The 20491-nt window shown below is 47.1% G+C and overlaps 1 protein-coding gene across 5 annotated transcripts in view; it reads right to left on the reverse strand.

Annotated features, from left to right (window-relative positions):
- Camta (Calmodulin-binding transcription activator) overlaps positions 1 to 20491 on the reverse strand; it is a 474504-nt gene that overhangs the window by 389532 nt on the left and 64481 nt on the right. The window contains exon 1 of one of the 5 annotated variants that reach the window (XM_084599159.1): positions 7017 to 7095. The exons of the other annotated variants lie outside the window; for them this stretch is intronic. The gene's annotated coding sequence lies outside the window, so the exon portion shown is untranslated. Of the gene's footprint in view, positions 1 to 7016; positions 7096 to 20491 lie in introns of those variants that run through there. 5 annotated transcript variants of the gene reach the window in all.

The following is a 20491-nucleotide window of genomic DNA, read 5'->3' on the forward strand; positions in this document are numbered from 1 at the left end:
TGGCTAAGATGCAACGGGTAAAAGCAGGAAGCTAGGGAAGGGAGAGGGGGGAGGGGTTAAGCTTCGCACGTGGCAGGGATCGAAGTTGTAAGCCCAGCGCCGCCCTGTCCGCTTTCTTTCTTGAGTTGTGTCCTTGTGCTTGGTTTCACCCTTACACGCTACCGAAGGCTAGGAAGCTTTGAAATAGCTAGACCATGTGTCGATCAGCCGAGCCCACTTCGAAGGCGGATTTCTCTGCAACTCAAGTCGCACAATACGGCAATACACCACTTCAACCAAAAGGGAGGGGCATTTCGTTTTTAATCTGCAATCTTCTACGAGTACAACTGAATAGGTGGAAGGGAACAAAACCTCTCAGCCTTTTCTCCCTTCCCCTGAGTTTTGAATTGAATGCAGATGGTCTGCGTCATTTTTTCCCACAGAATGCGCCCTTCGTAGTCAAGCAATACCTTTGCCTGGAACTGCCAGCACGCGACAGCCAGACATGCAGGTGATAAAAGCTAGAATCAACTGCGCAGTTCATGCTAAAACATCACGGCGACAAAGTGAAAAGAAGCATAGCTGCTCGGAACAAAGCGAAAAATCTGGATAGAGGCCGCCAGAAAATAATACACAAAATTACACGAGAAAGGCGTTGCCAGCCCACTGGTCTAGGTGAAAAGGGGAAGCAGTCAACACGCTCACAGTTGAAACAAGAAAAAAAGATAGACAAGGGTCCAAAAGAATCGCAGGCTGCAGTCATCGAGGAAAACAGTTCTCCGCAAGACTGCACATACAAAACATGAAAAAAAGAAAACCGATTGCGTGCAGAAAAAAAAGTAGAAATGTAAAGAAAAAATGTGCAGAGCAGGCCCCAGGACAAGGTAAAGGCACCGCACAAGTTCGAGAAGGGAGAGAAGGAGAAACTAAAGGATTGAAAGAGTAGAAGGGAAGGGCGAAGGTCTAGGCAAGTATGCGCTCGCTGCAGCAGAGTTCCCTGCACGCGCCGAGGAGCACGGCGGGTGGGAAAAATCGTACGGCGAAGGACGGGAGGGCGCGAAGGACTTGCTCGCGCGACCGGAACTCTCGAAGGAAGAAAGAGCACAAGAAGAAAAGAAAAGAAAGAAAACGAGACCGGGAGGACGATGATGACGAGAAGGAGTTCCAGCCAAGCATCCGCAAAAACAAACAACGCCATACACGCTCACACCTCTCCTCCCCCCCCCCCCCCCCCGGCCCCATACACACACACACACACACACACACACTACTCAGCTTGGCGTAAGCGACGCGGAGGCTGGGGACGCCAGCGCAAAAAGCAAACTGGGCACACGCAGGCGTTTGAAGCCGGGTTTTTGAAACCCTCGTCACGAATGGAAAAGGCATGAGGAGAAGGCAACAGCGGAAGCGAGATGAAGGAGGGAACTGTGACAACTTTGGCCCGAACACAAAACTCAAGCAAGCAAAGGAAGCTCAAAAGCGCGGTAGCATAGCAGCTCCTTTATGACGAGAGACACGAGCCAGAAAAAAAAAAAAAATGTTAGAAAAGAAACAGGCGAAGCCCCCTCCGCAGGTACGCACGTCGAGGGTGAATATTGCCGCCACTGCGTAGAAGAGCATGCATGGGTCGGCCTTTTGGGAAGTATGAACATGAAGACAACAATAAGAAAACAGCAAATTTCTTAGATAAAATTCCTAAAAAACGAGCGACCTATACACCGTAAGCCGCAGAACGAAAGAGCTATTCGCTGCAAAAGTCGATAATGTCGCTGAAGCACTGTTTTGATCAGACAAGAGTGGAGTGAGCCTGCAGGAAAGTTTGTAAAGAGTGCGGGATTTGAGAATACGAAGTTTTCTCATTCAAAATGTGTTTTTAGGGGAATCCCCCAAAGGTGGAGTGAATTTGTAATGAGCGGGCAATTGCTCATTAGCATCCAGGGAAGCAAAGCCATATTCGGCTGCGAAGGAAACGAAAGCTTGCTTTGTAGTGGTATTACGGCTGAGCTTGAGCGGACGCTAATGACCAACTGCTCCCTTATTACGAAGATTACTAATGCTCATATGCACGCAGAAACGCAGTGCAGGTTGGCGTGCATCACGTCTGTGAGCATGTCTTCTCGTAGGTGATACGTTTCAATAAAAACAATTCGCCGAATTAACAAAACACAACGACGAAGGAACAGCACCGTTTTCGTTCATAGTGCACGCTACACGCTCACTGCTAGCAGCGCCAAACGCGTTGTTCGCACGTGCGACTCCCCACTACCGTTTGTCACACTGACCTTTCTAATTTAGCCCATAACTCGTGACATATTAGTGGTTTGGGAGGATAACTTTGAGAAGGGTTCGCCGAAACCAGAGGCTGACAGATGCGGTACCCGTTATGCAAAACTGGCTTGATTCAACATGGTTCAGAAAATACAAACTTTGCAGTTCACCTCGCATAGATGGATATCACAGAACGCTCAGCTGGAAGAACAGCTTGGAGTTCGCAGCAACTTAAAAAGGGAATCTCCCAGTGCAGGGTAGCAAACCGGCTGCTTTCACTGGTTAACCTCCCTGCCTTTCCTACTCATATTCCTCCTTAAGAAGGGAACGAAATCGAAAATCGCAGAAGCCATGCAGCTGAGCGCCTCGCTCAGACACTATCTCCGCATCGGTATCGGTGCTACTTAAACTCCGTTCACTCCGCGCAACAACCGCGTTGGCAAGCGGATAAAAACTTTACATTGGCCGGCTTTAGTTAATTTACGCGGCACCCTCATGCTTGCAAGCCTATCTCGCCGTTTAGCAAACTTCAGGTGCAAACCTGGAGGAAAAGAAACCTGCTTTGAATGCGATCAAATCGACGCTTACTGAGATAGCGCATCGCAAGCGTCGTTCACAACCGTGTTACGACAAAGAATAATGCACGGTCAGAGAAAATGGCGGTCCAGCTTGGTTAAGCACGGTTATACTTGCAGAAGCAATGTTTGGTGCTCGTTTAGCTGAGTTTTATCTCGTCTATCTTTTCTTTGCCACGTACCGACAAGTTTAGCGAAGTTCTGCTTCGTCTACTTCTACTAAGACATTAACGCGGCATCAGTACACGAGATCGATACACGCGGCGAAACGGTTGCAGGGAAGCAGGCGCTGTGGGAGGACGACAAAGCCAACTCCATCACGTGGTCACTCCTTCCTAGAACTGAAGATCGCTAAGCAAGCTGCTGAGCTGGGAACCATATCGACAAAGACAATAGCGGACGAAATCTGCACCCCCATGATGTAAATAATTCTGTGCTTTCATTAGAGTGCAATAAACTCGAGCTTCTTTAATTCACGCAGCTCTCGTCTCATCACAGCTGACAGCAGTTATAACTTCAACGACAAGCGGCAGCATACTTTAAGCGAAATTCAGTCCCGCCTAAAGATCAAAAGATACGTATTTTACTTCCAAACAGAAGAGCACCGAAAAGGAGGAGGCATCACTCGTCAGGCATAAATCTACGACAAGTAGAACACACACCGGTCGGCAGAAAAGAAAAAAAAAAGTTATCTAAATGAGCTCAAAATAAATAACATTTTGTTCAAAGAAATACGTGAAAAGAGAGAAAAATGAAAAAAGACGAGAGCCAGCTTCGAAAGAAAAACAGAGAAATAAAAAGGCGAGGACAAGGGCAAACCGAAGCAAGCTCAATACTCGAGGAGTGACGATTTTTTTTTTTTTCGAGAGAGAGAGAGCGTAACCGGGCGAACGAACGAATTTCTCAGAGGGGACGAACAGTGCCAAAAGCGCAAAGCGGCACGGCCACCGAGAGAGAAGCACCACCAGCAAATGTGCACAAACGGTTACCAAAGGCACTAGAAGAAGGAACAAAAAAGAGAGAGAGAGAGAGAGAGAGAGAGAGATCGAGGCCGCAGTTCAAAACTTTAAATGCCAATGAAACAGGCCGAAGTATACAAAAAAAGAAAAATACATGCACACAAATAAATAACAAGCCAGAGAAGGGCGCCAGTAGCCGACAACGAAGAACGGAACCCGGAGCGAGGCTTTAGTGGGGTACACTCGGCCTGAACATACGCGAGAAAAGGCCGTAAGATGACAAAGAGCAAGATGCAGATTTCTAAAGGATGGCAAGTTTAACGAACCGTGCAGCATCTACAAAAATTGGGCGATGAAGAAAAGAGCCTCAGACACCTAAAAAAAAAATAATAAAACGAAGTGCACAAACCAGGAAATTCTCAACAAAACCGGCACAGCCAGGAGCAGCGCGGCAGTAGCGGAGGAGTTTCCCGTAGAGGACAGGCCCCAGAAGTCATCACTTATCGAGAATAACAAATGGGCACTTCGAAACGTCGAGACTCCCAAACGGCCCAGCTTAGCATTAGACGATGCAGGATGGAAAAGAAATGGGAAAAGCTACAAAGGCGACCAGTTGAGAAAGAGAAAGCAAAAACAAAAAAAAAAAACAAAAAAAAACACAGAGGGGGTTGTAGCCACGCATACCTCTACAGCAAGGGTACGGGTAAGGCCCTCGGATACGCTCGCACCAAGCAAAATCCCATTGCAATGATCGACTCCCGAGAAACAAAGCGATATATCGAGTGCCAACTGCGCCGCGCGAGCATGGAGCGCCTGAAGCGACTTCGTGCTCTCGGCCGCGCTCCTCTGCGCTCTTGCGCGGCGGCTGCCTTTCGTTTTCGGTCCAAAGAAGACGACGAGGACGTCGGCTCTCAACACGGTAGGGGGTGAAAAGAAAAAAAAAAAAAAGAAAAGAGCACCAAAAAAAAGGCTTCGAAAAACGTCGGCAATTGCGCTGAAAGTATTCTCCGTCCTCGAGGTGAGAGACAGATAGTAAGGGACGGAGGGCATTTGAATATATCCCGTCAGCGCGCGAATTTAGGTCGACTCGCAGACTTTTCATCCGGCTTTCCAGTCCTACGCTGCTATATGCACGGACGAGTCGTCACGACATTTTTTTTTTTTTTTTTTTTTTTTGCCTCGCTTGATTTTCATCGGGAATCGGAAGGGAGATTAGGGTGGCCCACGACTGATGCGATGTATACTCGACGCACAGGCTGCAAAATCGATTGGAAATCGCATAAAAAAAAAAAAAAAAAGATAGGAACGAGGAAGGAAGGAAGGGAACTCAAAAGTCGAAGAAGCTCGAACGAATTGAACGACAAAGAAAAAAAAAAAGAAGAAGCCCGGGAGAAGACACGACGTGAGAAGAGGAGCATGCAGAGAAGCGTATACACACGCCGGGTCCCAAGGCGAGCGAGCGCGTGAGCCCTCCGGTGCAGTATGCGTGTGACGTGGTCACATGGGCCGCATCTCGGGGTGGGGACTCCCGTGTACTTGTCTGAACGGGGGCTGACGGATGATGATCGAAGATGCCGGCGTTTCTCTATTGTATTTTTGGTTCAGAAGCAAGTCGCGCGTGTTTCGAAGCAGACCGGAACAGCCTTCTCGCATGTCAAACTTTAGCGATGCGCCATGTCGCTCGGATCGCGAAAAAAGGAAAAAAAAAAACGTAGACGTGTTCTTGAAGAATACGATACGTAGAATACGAAACATCTCGGAAAACGTGCGTGTTTCGCTATGCGCAAGGTGTCACGCGGTGTCCTTTAATGCTTGTCAAACCCGGCGAAGCTAACATTGAGTCTCGTTCGTTGCGCGCATAGTGTCTGAGAAATAAGGGTATATTTTTGTGTGATACAATAAGGCGATCCTACACGAAGCTCGCCCATTTTCGGCAAAACAAACAAAGAGCAACAAGCAAGTGTATCCTTCTGAGAACAATGATGCAACTTTAGTCATAGTTTTTGCTTTGGTTTCCAGAATAAGTCGACAGGATTACAAAGGTGAAAATGCTAAATACTTCCTCGATAGTTATGACTGTTAGAGCTTAGCGCGATGCTCAATGTATTCGACGTAAAACAAACAAAACACAATAAAGTAAGCGCATTTACAGTTTAAATTTCGCGTTCTGCGTATCCACATGTATAAATAACAGAGATAAGACTTTATATTCCGGCAGGTGCATCAATGTCACGACGCCGAATGTCATTATGCTGGAGCTCCCTTTTGCAAGATCTTTTGTTGCAAAACTGCGTAGATGCTGCTAACAGGTGTCCGACCTACTTGTCCTTGGTTTTATAAAGATGAATGCCTCGGCATTGTAGTACTGGCTGAAGATGTACTGTCCAATATGTTGGAACGAATGAATAGAGCCCGGCCTCCGGATGATATCAATAGCTGATTTACGTTAGGACAATATTCGACGAATAAGCGAATAGTTTAAGACGCTGGTGAATCGGCCAATAGTCCTGCCATTGGCACTTAGTAGGCATGATGAAGTTCATGTGCCTGATATCTGTATACGGGAAGATATATGAAAGCACAAAAAAAGAAAACGAACAACCGTCTCTTTGACTACTTCCCTAATTGTCGTTGTCATCATCGGCGCAGTTTTGCCTCATACGCCTGTATGAGAAATGGTTCTCGCGGTTTGTTTTCCAAAAGGAGAAGCTGGTTGCACCTAAATTTGGCAGCAGCAAGGCTGAGTCCAACTGCAAGTCAGCTGTAAACTGTTATGACACCATCTAACAACAATGTCGCATTAAGGTGCATTCAACTCATTCAGCCGCTCGTTCGCAGCGGTCGGGCCTAATCCCCGATCTAACAGCGAAGGAAAAAAAAATACAAAAAGTCACGACCACAAGAAGGTGACGCCACTAATGCGGCCCATGGCAAGCGCAAACTTTCGCCGTGAGACGAACGCCGGTGCAAGCGGCCGTGGAGGGAGGGAAGGCTGGCTGGAAAGGCACAGAAAGGCATCCCTGCGGGGAATTTTCGGAAAGCCCCTAATTCCCGGCCGTTAATCCGCGGACGCGTACGCGTCCGCCAGACGCGCTCAAAGTGCGCAGCCCAAAGCGACCAGGGCGGGTGGAGGAGCGCGATCCCCGGAGGAGAAAAATGGGGGGGAGCAACGCTAAACCCCAATTACGAGGCGGGCTAACGATTTTTCGGGCCAAGGGAGCTTAAGCCGACATACCTTGGGGTCCGCGCGAGCTCAGCAGATCTCGCCTCGTCGTCGTTGACGAAAGGCGCGCAAGAGGCGGCCAAAGCACGTCCCCGCGGTCGCACTGTTGTGAAAGCTGCCTCGTGTGAGAGGGTTGGCAAAGCGCGATCGGACGTGACGAGCGATGCGCGACGCGCCGGCGTGGCCAAGTGCGCTGGTGCGTGAGATTTAACCAAACCTGCGGGCGATTGAGGTGGGGAGCCAGGCAGAGGCGCAGCCTCTCGCGGGCCCCACCAGGAGCAGCCGTAGAGCGCTCACTCGTGGTCTGGCGTTAAGCTCTTATGAGAGTGCCGAAACCTACATTTGTTCATAGTACAGTCCAATAGTTTCACTGTCTGGTCAATTTCCTGCGCGAGCATGAAAATATTTCGATTCGCTAAAATACGAGCCTTATATTTTCACCTGGACAAACTTCTCAGGGGATATACGTAACAGCGCTTCAAGGTGAACTAGTACACTTTTTTGTCCTGGCTATGTCTCTTGAATAGTGTGAAACTGCGAGAACATCATAAATTAACACAGCTCGGTCTCGACATTTCGACCTTCACGGGGAGTCTGGGACCAAAGTTTCTTCACATTATTTGCAGCTCGAATCAAGGGGAACATTTTCATCATACGTCCCGCAATAACGGACCGGTGGAGTCTGAATAAACTGCAAGTTAGCATTAGGCCAGTTACGATTAACAAGGTCCTACTCCACGATGCTTCGTTCCAAGAAATGAAAAAACTTGCTGGACCGAATAGCGAAGAACATATAGTAAACTACGCAATAATTTCCGTTCCATTACACGGTTAGTCATGGTTCTAGAGATCAGCGCAGTGGAAAAACAACCGACATGCAACGAAAAGGGGCGAACGCATGAACCGTACACCCACTCCCTCTTTTCCTTACTCATCAGTTGTTTTCAGATGTAACTAGTAAGCCATTACTTGCTTTGAGAGCCCCAGGAAGAATAAATTTGCACTAAAAATGAATTTGCATTCGTCCTCTTAAGTGAATGACAGAGTATAACGCGGCTGATCCCCGAGAGTAGAACTGCGCCGACGCACCACAGTTACTTGCGATACCGGCCAGCAGTTCGGCTACGTACACTGCGCACCGTTTCTTTTTTCTTGCTTTCCCAAGTATACAAAAAGCTCCGTTTCACACTAAAGTGACATATTTCTCGTCAGAAAAGGGTAATGTATCCAAACAGTCCGAATTCAGTCTGTCCTCACAGGCCCTTTAAAAACTGCGCGCATTAAACAAAAGTACATCACCTCAAAGTATGTCACGTGTATCGACAAACCATCAAACAGCAAGAGCAAGGAATAAGTTTTTGCACTAACACAATGCTTTCGAATGGCGCGGATCGTGCATTCCTCAAGCATCTCAACAGTTGCGAGTGCTTTGTCAGTCCCAGGCATCCGTTTCTACACCCGACTGCTCGTAATCAGGCCATGCTGAAAACTCACAAGCAGCAGTTCAGCCCGCCACGAACTGCACGCCACACTGCATCCTCGGTAAACAAGGCACATTTGCGGAGTTGAAAAGCCAACACAAGGCCTCAGTGGCAGATGAATGAATCAAAACTTTATTCAGCAAATGTGAAGCGTGACGCAACGCTCCCCGTTGTCCTCCACGCAGCATGCTCAGAAGAGGTGCGCTGGGAAAAAAAAAATAATGGAATCATCGGGGCTGGCTTAATCACGAGACTTCTTGCTGCGGGGAAATGATGAAATCGATTATACTGCGCGGTTTGGTGTCAGGAAATGAAGAGAACGCTCCAAGCATGTACTTTTTTTCGGGTGGGCTTCCGATATTTTAACATTTTCTTTCGCCGGAGCGGATTGAAAAATTGGATATCCGAAAGAGAAAAGGTGGAGGGGGTAGCTTCGGATCTGCCTTGAATAAGCTCGTCTGGGACGTTGTATATGATGCTGAATAAAAGAATTATTATCATTCTCGACTGAATTTCGCAAAATGGACTCTCTCTAAATTATACTGCATTTGTCCTCCATCTGCGAGCAAAGAATGCCCGTTTCTTCCTCTTTTTTCAACAAAAGAGAACTGGATCGATGTGGACTTTAGTTAGGTATCGAGTAGCCTGTACGTACAGTTCGGGCCCAGTAAGTCGTAGCTCCACGTCTCTCTCTCTCTCTCGCTGTCTGTCTGTCTGTGTGTGTCTATGTATGCGTGCGTGTGCGCGCGTGTGTGTTGTGTGTGTGCGTGTGTGTTGTGTGTGTGCGTGTGTGTGTGTGTGTTATGTGCGTGTGTGTTTGTGTGTGTGTGTTGTGTGCGTGTGTGTGTGTGTGTGTGTTGTGTGTGTGCGTGTGTTTGTGTGTGTGTGTGTGTGTGTGTGTGCGCCTGCGTGCGTGCGTGTGTGTGTGTGTGTGTGTGTGTGTGTGTGTGTGTGTGTGTGTGTGTGTGTGTGTGTGTGTGTGTGTGTGTGTGTGTGTGTGTGTGTGTGTGTGTGTGTGTGTGTGTGTGTGTGTGTGTGTGTGTGTGTGTGTGTGTGTGTGTGTGTGTGTGTGTGTGTGTGTGTGTGTGTGTGTGTGAGAGAGAGAGAGAGAGAGAGAGAAAGAGAGAGAGAGAATCATTCAAACCGACCGATGCAGCCCCAGCTTCTAACTGAACACAGCTTTAACTGTTGTACTTCCATAAACATGCCACATAGAGTCAAATGCTCAATCATGCCACGAGGAGTTTAAAAGTGCCGAAATTGTGACCAGCAAATGCTCTACAAAAAATGCAATGCATCAAAACCTCACCTTTTATTTGTAGGGCAACTGTGGGATGGTATATAAGATAATGCTATGTACATGTTAATAGGAATTATAAAAGTTAATGATATGTAGCGGCGAGTAGTTAAAACTGCCCTAAGAAGCGAAAGATCTTAGCTTTCGGAAATGTGAGGAGACTGTGGAAAGCTAATAGAAATACCTTATAGCTTCCGATGCGTAAAAACTTTTTGTTCCCGAAGTTTGTCCTCCGCTCAAAAAAAATAATATATAAAAAAATAGAAGCCTGCTGAGGGAATACGTGCGGATACACTGATAGCTACCATAATTTTTAGGAGGAAAACTACGACATTAGTTTACAGTGTGAGCATCTGCGCAGTGTGAGCAGCATCTGGAGTGATTTCTGTCCGTCTTTGTACAGAACGGTTCTCGAACACGAGTATTACTGTGACCAAGAGCTTTGTGCGTACGTGCGAGCGTGCGCGGGGAGGGAGGGGGGCTGGCGGCGCGTCAAGTATGAACCTCATAACGAGAGCAGCATTATTCGGCTCTCATAAAGAATGCTAAAAGAGTCTTAGCAACTCACATCAAGGTGAAAGCAGCCCCATCGCGGTGGTTAAAGCGATCGACTGCTGACCTTATGAACGTTGCGGCGGCCACTTTTTTGGTGGAGGCGAAAAGGAAAGTGCCCGTGTGCTGAGCGATGTCAGTGCACGCTAAATAACTCCAAGCGGTGGAAATTTCCCCTCAACTATACGACAACCCTCATCCCATGAGTCGCCGTGGGACGTTGAAGGCCATAACCAAAACCAAGGATGCACGCCTGGATATGATGCCTTTAGGGATGAGAAACCTACTTGTGAACCACCCTACTAATGATCTCATACTTAGATGGACAAATAAAATTTTAACCAGGTAAGACACATATGAGGTGATAGCTACCAACAGCAGTAAAAAGATCCCCGCCTCATGCGAGACAACTCGGTGTCACAAAGTTTCATGCCATGATTTAATTATAATCTTTAAAAGTGGTTACACTTTATACCCCAGGCACGATACCTTACGACGTCATCCGGAGCGATAAAACATGGCCGTATGATAAATTCCCAATGTATCAGTAAACGAATTGTTTTGCATTCATGTGTGTTTTTTTTTCTTCTTAGTGAAATAATGCGAATGCCTTTCTGAGCCCCATGAGGTCACGTTAACCGGATGTGAAAATTTATTTTGAGCTTATTTCTAAGCAGCGGGCGTTAACACTGGTTAATATCCTCAGAAACTGCTCACGTCACCAAACCGAGTACACTTCCTGGAGCTAGCAGTACTCTGTGTAACCCTATAGTACTCTATGTAACCCAAGCAACAGCAGCGCGCAACCAAAGAATATTTATGTCTTTTTTTTTTTTTTTGCGCACAGTCTATAGGGACGTCCTCGATTGCTCCGCGCACCCGATTACCGCGTGCGTGTGTGCATGGCTGTGCGCACAGGCAGCACGACTACATATAGACCCGTATGTCAACACCACCTCCGCCAGCCGCGCGTCCAATCTACGGTACACAAATGACGTCCCCAGCGCGTTCCGGCGAACATCCAAACTCCGCAGCACGCCAGACATTTCCCCGCACAAACACAGTAAAGCGAGCCCCAGTTTCGGCACAGAAGAAGTCTCCCGGACGCTCAGAACAGCCACGCTGTTCGCGGCCCTGGCAATTATTGCCACAACCGCACGAGTTCCCCATCCCTTACTATCGCGCACTCACTCCCTTTCTACCACACTGCGCGAGTGAACGTATCGGAATAAGAACAGCCTGGTTAATTCCCGCGCGCCACCCACGCGCGCACTGGGCGCGAGATTACTCTCCCGCGCAGGATCAGGCCTTCGACAATAGCTTCCTCAGGCAGAGGAACGTGGGGTGACGGCGTGAGAAAGGAGAAAGCGGCAACAAAACGTCAGCGACACAGTGCTAGAGCACATAGAAACGACGACGCCACCTCACAAGAACAGCAGCAGCAAAGCAAGAGCAGAGATGCAGACAGCCAAAGCACCGCAGACTCGGCGCTGCTGCAAGTTCTGGGCCGAACACTCGGCGGACCACGGGAAATGCGCGCTCGGCGGCCTGTTTATGAGTGCGCACGGCCGGGAACGAGCTCCCTGGCGAGATGGAGCGGATGCTTTGCTGTGTCTATAGCTAGATCTCCTCGCAATTTGGTGCAGCACATTACGTCGACGTACGGAGAGTAGACAAGCCTACCCAGTCAGCTACTCGTGTAGCCACGCCTCTCATCGATCGCCGCCAAACGGGACACGCGGAATTTAAAAGCGGTTCCTTTACTGCCATCCGACATTCATGAGGTCGATATGAACTTTCGTCGCCCAGACTAGCCGGTTTCGGCTACCACGACGACGAATCAGGAGCACCATCATTAAAGGGACCGCCTACATGAAGGCAACCGAACACCCGCGTACGGAGAACACGTCTACAGAACACGCTTGGCGAGCATGTTCAAAGAACTCGCCTGGAGAACTTACTGGCAAACATGTTGGGTGAATGAACTTCAAGCATTTCCTTTCCCGTTTTTTTTTTTTTCTTTTTCCAACTGCTGCTGCTCCGGCCAATGGAGAAACTACTAAGCAGCACCGCCGCAAATGCCTCTGGAACAATAATAGGTCGGTGGAAACGAGCGCTATACTTCTCACCCTGATGGTAGGGCAAACAGTGCTCCTGCATTGGGTTCCAGCAGCTGAATGTAACTGGCTGCGCCGAGTATAAACCGCACCTGGCCGCGTGCATAAACTGGAAAGGCGGAAATTCCCAAGTGCAGCAGGCCATTCTGAAACACGGCCGCAGCATTAGAGCGAGCTCACGCACCGGCAATGTCCCTGCGTGGATTCCTTTCTTGCTTTGCAGCTGTCGCCGTGGCGGGAGCTAAATGGGGCGAGGCGACTAATGACGAACCAGGTACGCACAATAGAGGGGCAATTAGCGGAGCAGCCCACCGCCAAGACGCAACACGCGTCTGCTGAGCTGAAAACGGCGCGCGGCAGGCGGTGCGGTATCGCTTCAATCTTCTTTTTTATTGTTTTAGTTATTCGAAACTTCCTTATCAAAGCGAAATTTGCTGAGACAGGTGAAGTATATAAACACAAATAAAGTCCAATAAACCACACAGAAGAAAAACGCTGACGCAGTCCGCGTAACCCGGTGTCTCTTCGCAGGAGCAACTTTAGCCGATGTCGCGATTGTTGGTTTCCGGTCTGGGTCACACTGCAAGCGCTGTGAACGCATCAACAAGGTGAAGAACCATCCGCTTAGTCGGGGAACGCCTGGAGAGCAATGAGAAGTCAATATGCTGTTATATTTGCTCTTACGCTAAGGAAAGTTACGGGAGCAAATTGCACGGAATAAAAACGATGCTTTCTCAACATCAGCGAGTGACAACCGACGTGATGTTTAGCCAATAATAGTGCGTTCAAAACAAGTGACGCTTCATTTCACATCCAGCCACACCTGATACGGACGGTGAGCAGCGTCAGAGAAAAAGAGTGGCGTATTAGGAATGGAATATTCAGCTCTGGGCTGGGCATGCGCACACCCACAGCTGGCACTACTAAGTAGACAACGACGGCTAGCCCAAGACGACTCGCTAGATTTTCTACACCGCTCGCGTTCGGCAACAATAGCCGAGCGGACAGCACCCTCTACCACTGGCGCGGCGTCTAAACCGCACGCTAAAGGGTGTAGTATGCTGACGTCCGAGCGGCGGCGATGCTGCAAGCACCATGCTGACACTGAAGTCCGACGAGCGGGCTGCACAATAACTATTATTTTCCATCAGTGTAATTATTTCCCGATTACTATTTACTACCTCCATACGTGCACCCGAGTGCCCATGTTTGGGGCCACACGTGGCAGATTAACAGTAATTTCAGTAAAAAAAAAAAAAAAAAAAAAGAAAGAAAAAGATTGTCCGTATTTTGTAATAACAAGAAACAGCCTCTCAGGTTCACGTACCATACGTAAAGCATGCCTGACCCTATATGTCGACGAATTAAGATACCCCTACATTACTTGAACAACTGAACCTTAGCTTACATATAATCGTACATCTGTTGCATTGTATCGCACGCCGTTTTATCTCCACTTACAAGAAACATTCGCGCAAACTGCCTCGTCCCGACACCTTTCTCCCACGTCAGTCAGCTTTCAGCGCTTTTCCAGCCCACCTCCCATCCGCGCATTCTTTCGCTCTCAGCACAACGACAAAGCCATTGGACCACCAGTCGCCTCCAACCCTATCTCCCTAAATCGTTCCTCCTCAAACTTCCCTCTCTCTCTTGCTCCTGAAAGCAAGAAGGGAACAGCTATTTTGATCAAACCAAAAGAAACATTTAGCACTCTCTCCATTTTGCACCGGTGCAAAGTGGAGGGAGTGTTAAAATTCCTTTTTCGTTTGACCAAAATAGCTGTTCCCTTTTCGCTTTCAGGTGCAAAAGGGAGAGGGAAGTTCGAGGAAGAAGCGATTCAGGGAGATATGGTTGGATGCGACTAGTGGTCCAATGGTTTTGGCGGTGGTCAGTGCGACACGTAATGCGAAACTGCTACTTGTAAACTGCGGTAATTGAAGTAATTCAATTAAATTTAGACTGCCACATACTCACGCTGGTAGGAGGCAATTAAGCTAATTCGCTACGTAATTAGTTTAGTACGGCTGATGTTGGTTCCAAGGTAGAATTGATGAGCTATATATATACCTAAAATAGATAACAGAATCCGAAGAAAAGACGAAGTAACGCGTAAATGGAGAACCTTTTCTTAGGGCTCGGATGGCATCCCGCCTTCCGCCAAAGATGGAGACTTCCTGTGATCGTTAAATTCTTTGGGAATTCGATGGCCATAAGTGCGGACGTATCAGCGAACACATTCAAACATTTTTAAATATATAGGGTGTTCGAAACAGAAAAAAAAGTGTGTATGTGTGTGTGTGTGAGTGGGGGGGGGGGGGGGGGGGGTCTACATTTAGGGTTATGACGCGAGAGTACTAATGCCTCCCATCTGCAGGCTTCCCGTGAGGATCTCCATTTGCGTACGTATGCTCCGCTACTCACTTCGCCGGTAATTCCCTAAGCTGCGCCTCTATTTTCTCACAAACACTCATTAGCATGCTGTAGTATAAGCTCCACATTACGCGGAACACCATGCGAAACAGATATAAAGCCCCACTTTAACCACGCCGCACTAACGCTCCTGCGTGGCCTATAGAGTATAGCATGTCTGAGCCGGGATCAAAGAGTCCCTGTGGGCGCAATTCCCATCTCACCTTCCCATCTCAAAGGAGAAGCCCGAGCCTCACAACTCGACCACGTCATGCGGGACCGTGACGTCACACAACTCGGCGACCAATTAGCGCCCGGCCATGTCAGCAGCCAACCCCGACATAGCCAAGCCTGTCAATTTTCGCTCACAACGGCAGTGCCATATTTTCTGGGGAACGGAGCCTTTAACGATGTTGCGGTAAAATATCTTAATGCACAAACTCTCAGTCACAACGCGCGTAATTTACTGCAAATATTTCCTAATTAAATAATTTATTAACTAAAACTCGGTAACTAGCGTTATAATTATTCCTTTGGGTGGTAGCGCCAATGGAGAGTTCGAAGTCTTGAGCCAGACAACAGGTGCTATATGACTTCTTGGTTGTAGTAGTGTTGTTTTTTTTTTTTTTTTTTTGCTTTTTTTTTTTTTTTTTGCTCGCACAACTACGAAATTCGGCGCATGAGACGCGCATGATGCTCGGTGATCACGCTACGTCCGCCGATGACGTATTAGCGTGAGCATGAAGCGTAATGGCAATACTTTTTATGACATTTTTTTTTAAATTTTAGTTAACAACTTTCCTCTAACAGCTTGTGGGAACATTCATCAACCGTTTCGTTCCTTTAAAAAATATAAATAACGCTGCCCCGGATTGCTAGACTACGCCTGTCAAAGTGTTCTAGTAACCCCGCAAAGATCAGTCAGTTTCTTAGTGCCAAAGAGGAGCTCCATAATAAAATGAACACCACAAAATATTTTTATTACAAGGTTACTTCACCGAAATCAATGAAAGCTAATTCCCGTAAGTTCTGGAAGCTTGTTCGACCCCCTGTGTACATTTCGGACACATTGATCGCATAAAATGTCGCAGTTTATGAACCGCTAAAAATTGCTTATGTTTTAAACAACTACTTACACTCAGTTATTTTTATTTATTATTATTTTTTTTTTTTTTTACGGGAGACAATTAGATAATTCAAACTTTTGCTTTTGAACCGCATTCATCGGTCAACGATGTGTCAGCGTCCCCTGGAGCTGTGCTCAATGGGATATTAAACTTAGATGCCAAAAAAATCGTGTGTTCTCGAGGACATTCCTGCTGCATTTCTCTCTTCGTTACTCCCTTTGGTCTAGCAGGTACCTTACAGATAGTTATAGTTAGGAAATCGCTAACAACCGGTGCCCTCCCTTATTATCTGAATACAGGCCGATTTCCTAACAGCCCATTCGTGTAAACTCCAGGAGCCCGTTATCTTTAAAATATCAAGAAATTTTTCAAGACTAAGAAGCGTTTACCAGAATGGCTTTCGTCGTGGCCTGAGTACCGCAACGCAAATGAGAGAAGTCGTACATGACATCAACAGTTCTCTCGATACAAGGGACCAGGCTGATGCTATATTTATAGACTTTGCAAAGGCATTCGATACAGTTTGCCATCCTAAACAATGCTCAATCTATACGCTATACTAAAAAACCCGTCCCTGGTTAACTGGATATCAGTCTTCTTTTTTTTCTTTTTTTTTTTTTTCAGCGCTCCTCGTAGGTACAATTCAATTCTACAACTCATAGTTAATCTCTCAACTATGGTTCCCCAGGGCTCTTTCCTGGGTCCTCTTCTACGCGTTTATGCTGACGACTGCGTTTTATATCGAACCATTAAATCCCCAGTTCATCATGTTAGCCTCAACAATCCATTGCCGATTTCTGTAACTGGTCCAATAGATGGCAAATGAATATCAACTTTTCTAAGACTGTGTGCCATTTTCGGAAAATGGCTGCTATTCGTTTCGAAATCGCATACGGCATTGTATTGTTCACGGTTTCAAACTCCTCATTGGCACTAGCCATCGTACCGGGTTAATTTAAAAGTAATGACTGAGATGTTTATTAGCTATGGGGTGATAAGAGCGCACTAATCTGTGTCCGCCGCGACTGAGAGTTTGTTCTTGAAATAGTGTTTCTTTGTTTTCGGCATTTTTTGTAGATTTTCGCGCTGAAACACCCGGTACACACACATAAGCATATATATATATATATATATATATATATATATATATATATATATATATATATATATATATATATATATATATATATATATATATATATATATAGACTTGAAGTAGGTGGCACACGGTAGAAAAAATAACACTTTAATCCGACGTTTCGGCCGGGGTCCGGCCTTTGTCAAGGAATGAATGTGCTACATTCCTCGACGAAGGCCGAACCCCGGCCGAAACGTCGGATTAAAGTGTTGTTTTTTCCACCGTGTGTCACCTACTTCAAGTTTATGCCCTACCGGACCCATTCGCACTTCAAACCCGTCCTATATATATATATATATATATATATATATATATATATATATATATATATATATATATATATATATATATATATATATATATATATATATATATATTGCGTGGATAGCGCAAAAAGTGTTTTGTTCAGTGAAAACAGGAGCCGTAAGAAGACTGCTGCGTAATCAACGCGTCCAGGAACCATAAGTGTGTATTCCCTGGAAACGTCTACAACGACTGTTCTCCGTCCCACGAGCGTCACACCCACGCACGACGTGTACGACCGGATACTCAGCTCGTAAAAGAAAAGAAAAATCCCCTGCTCTTAACATGACCCCCCCCCCCCCCCCCACACACACACACACACGCACACTCCTTGCAGAGAATGTTTTTCTTTCTCCTCTTTCCCGTCTGCAGTAACAAACCCTTGCCGTTCACTCCCGCTCTTCTCTCAAATACCTTGTTTCTCTTCCGTTCAAACTTCATTTCGAGGCCAACACAGAAGCACTCGTACTTCGGGGCTCTGTTTTCGCCCGAGCTTGGCTCTTTTCTTCTCCTAAACTGCTCACTGTCCACACCTCACCCCATCGCCATTTTTTTTTTATTGCCTCCGGAGTTTCAATGCGCAGTTTCAATGAGCGACGAAAAAGAAAAAAAAAAAAAAAAAAAAAACACCCGATAACGAAAGGACAAACTCTACCCGAAGTAGCTGCATCCAGAAAGAAAAAGCAAATTTAAAAAAAAAACCGCAGAATCCAAACGAGAAAAACAAATGCGCAGTGACGCCGGCGCCTCTGCGCCCAACCGACGGGAGAAGGTGTTCCAATTCTGGGTCGAGTTATCTTCCCTCGGGCGAGTTTTATTAAGGGTGTGCCGTGTAATTTCGCCTCCCCTTCCAGCTCTTCCTCTTCATCTCCCTCGAAATCTCCTTCCTCCCGCCGCTGTCTGCTCTGCAGCCGCTCCGCTCGAGCAACTCTGTTACAAGAGTGCCAATAGCGCCGCCACGACAGCGCGTGCTTTTCTTTCCCGATCATTTTTCCCCATTTTCCCGAAGCCCGTGCTGAGCCACGCTTCATGCTTTCTTTCCATTGTCATTATTATTGACCCGGGAAAAAAAAAGGGAGAAGAAGACCAAACAAGGCCACTTTTCCTGCCTCAATGATTCTCCCTCTTCCGTGCCCCGTTTTCCTTCAGTACTCCATTTTCTTCGCCACCTATCATGCCGCTTTTCCTGTAGTCTCTCTCTGTCGCACCCTAATGCTCCCATATTCAGTTTCTTTTTCTAAATGCCCTTAACTTTTCAAGTTCACCATTAAACTCGTGGTTAACGTCAACTAATCTGTGGTAGTTTTGTGGAACACCTTTCTTAAAACTGGCATCATTTGATGTATCTCGTGCTGCTCCTGTTGCGCCCGTGGAAGGGTCGTCTGATCCTGTTGCCCTCTTCACTACTCGCCGACTACTATACTAACTGAAGACGAATTCTCTTCACCGACCTCAGTCGTTTGCCTTGCCTGCCCTCGTTGTCCCGCAACAGCCGGGATGTTCGTTAAAACGCCACATTGACAAAGATGGCAGTGTCCTCATTGAGGTGATAAACGGGCGTTTACTTTTTTTTTTTTGTATCAGCCAAGGTCAACATGAAGATATACAGCCACACTGTGACCTCTAGCTCGTTGAAGGTCAACCTGACAAGCTGCTTGACCTTAAACGAGCTAGAGGTCACAGAGTGGCTGTATAGCTTAACCGTGCAACCACATACGGTGTACCGCCACTTGACCTTTGACCTTTATCTTTGACGGTAGATACGGCGTCACGTGTTCTCTCTTATAGTTTATGGCGTCCTTGACTGCATAGTCTCGGCAATTCAATCCTTGGAGAATCATGTCTGCCCATGTTTTAACCTCAGCCTAACCAAAGCAAAACCAAGCAAAATGACCCTTTCGCTTCGCCTAACTAGGTTTAGCAGGGTTAAACTTCAGCCATTTTCACTTCTAAACATATGCATTTTCAAAACTATAAGAGATGGTTTGGTTTAGTTTATGGGGTTTAACGCCCCAAACCGACTCGAGCAATGCGAGACGCCGTAGTGGATGGCTCCATGAATTTCGACCACCTGGTGATCGTGCTCTGACATTGCGCAACCCCCCGGTTTAAGCATGGCTTGAACATGGTGACAGAGCGTAACCTGCGAGTGTTGCAGCGATAGCCTCTGTAACACCGCCTTTTCAATCCACGCTTTTCACGCGATAGCGTTACGGGCCCCGCGTCGCAGCAAAGCCGGTGTCGGCGTTGTGGCTGTGACGGGAAAATGAGGAGAACGTAAACAAAAATGTTTTGCGGAAACCCGCGGAGCCGCACACGCTTCATTCGCAGTGCGAGGCGAGCACGCAACCACTCTTCCACATAACCGCACTGTTTCTCTCAGAATAAAGGTGGACCTAATGTATGCATAGCCTTGTGACTGTCAGCTAACGTTTAGGCGCGCCATAAGAAAGAAGCTAATTAAGTTAAGCGAGTATAACAGCTATGGAACGAAAAATGGTAGGGGTAACATTAAGAGATAGAAAGCGTGCAGAGTGGGTCAGATAAATAACTCAAGTTAACGACATTCTAGTGGAAATTAAGAAGAAGAAATGGACATGGGCAGGACATGTAGTGCGAAGAGAGGATAACCGATGGTCGCTGAGGGCAACAAACTGGATTCCAAGGGAAGGAAAGCGTAGCAGGGGGCGGCAGAAAGTTAGGTGGGCGGATGAGATTAAGAAGTTCGCAGGGGTCAAGTGGATGCAGCTAGCACAGAACCGGGCTAAGTGGAGAAATATGGGAGAGGCCTTCGCCCTGCAGTGGGTATAATCAGGCTGATGATGATGAGTATAACAGAGAAAATTTCCGCTTTGCATACCTGCGATGCGGCGATTACTGGAAAATTTCCTTCGATCGTACGGCGCTGCCGCAACAGATGGCGCGAGCCGCCGCCCGATTCAAAGCCCTATACACCCATCCATTGTCTTCAAAGCATTGATGTTTAAGGATAGCGAACGGGGCCTGATAACGCTATCGCGTTGAATTCTTAAAGGCAAAGCTTAAGCGTCCTCCTTTATTTTT

The sequence above is a fragment of the Amblyomma maculatum genome, chromosome 3 (genome assembly GCF_055883805.1).
Source record: "Amblyomma maculatum isolate TAMU_Amacu chromosome 3, ASM5588380v1, whole genome shotgun sequence".
In the NCBI taxonomy this organism is placed as follows: Eukaryota; Metazoa; Arthropoda; class Arachnida; order Ixodida; family Ixodidae; genus Amblyomma; species Amblyomma maculatum.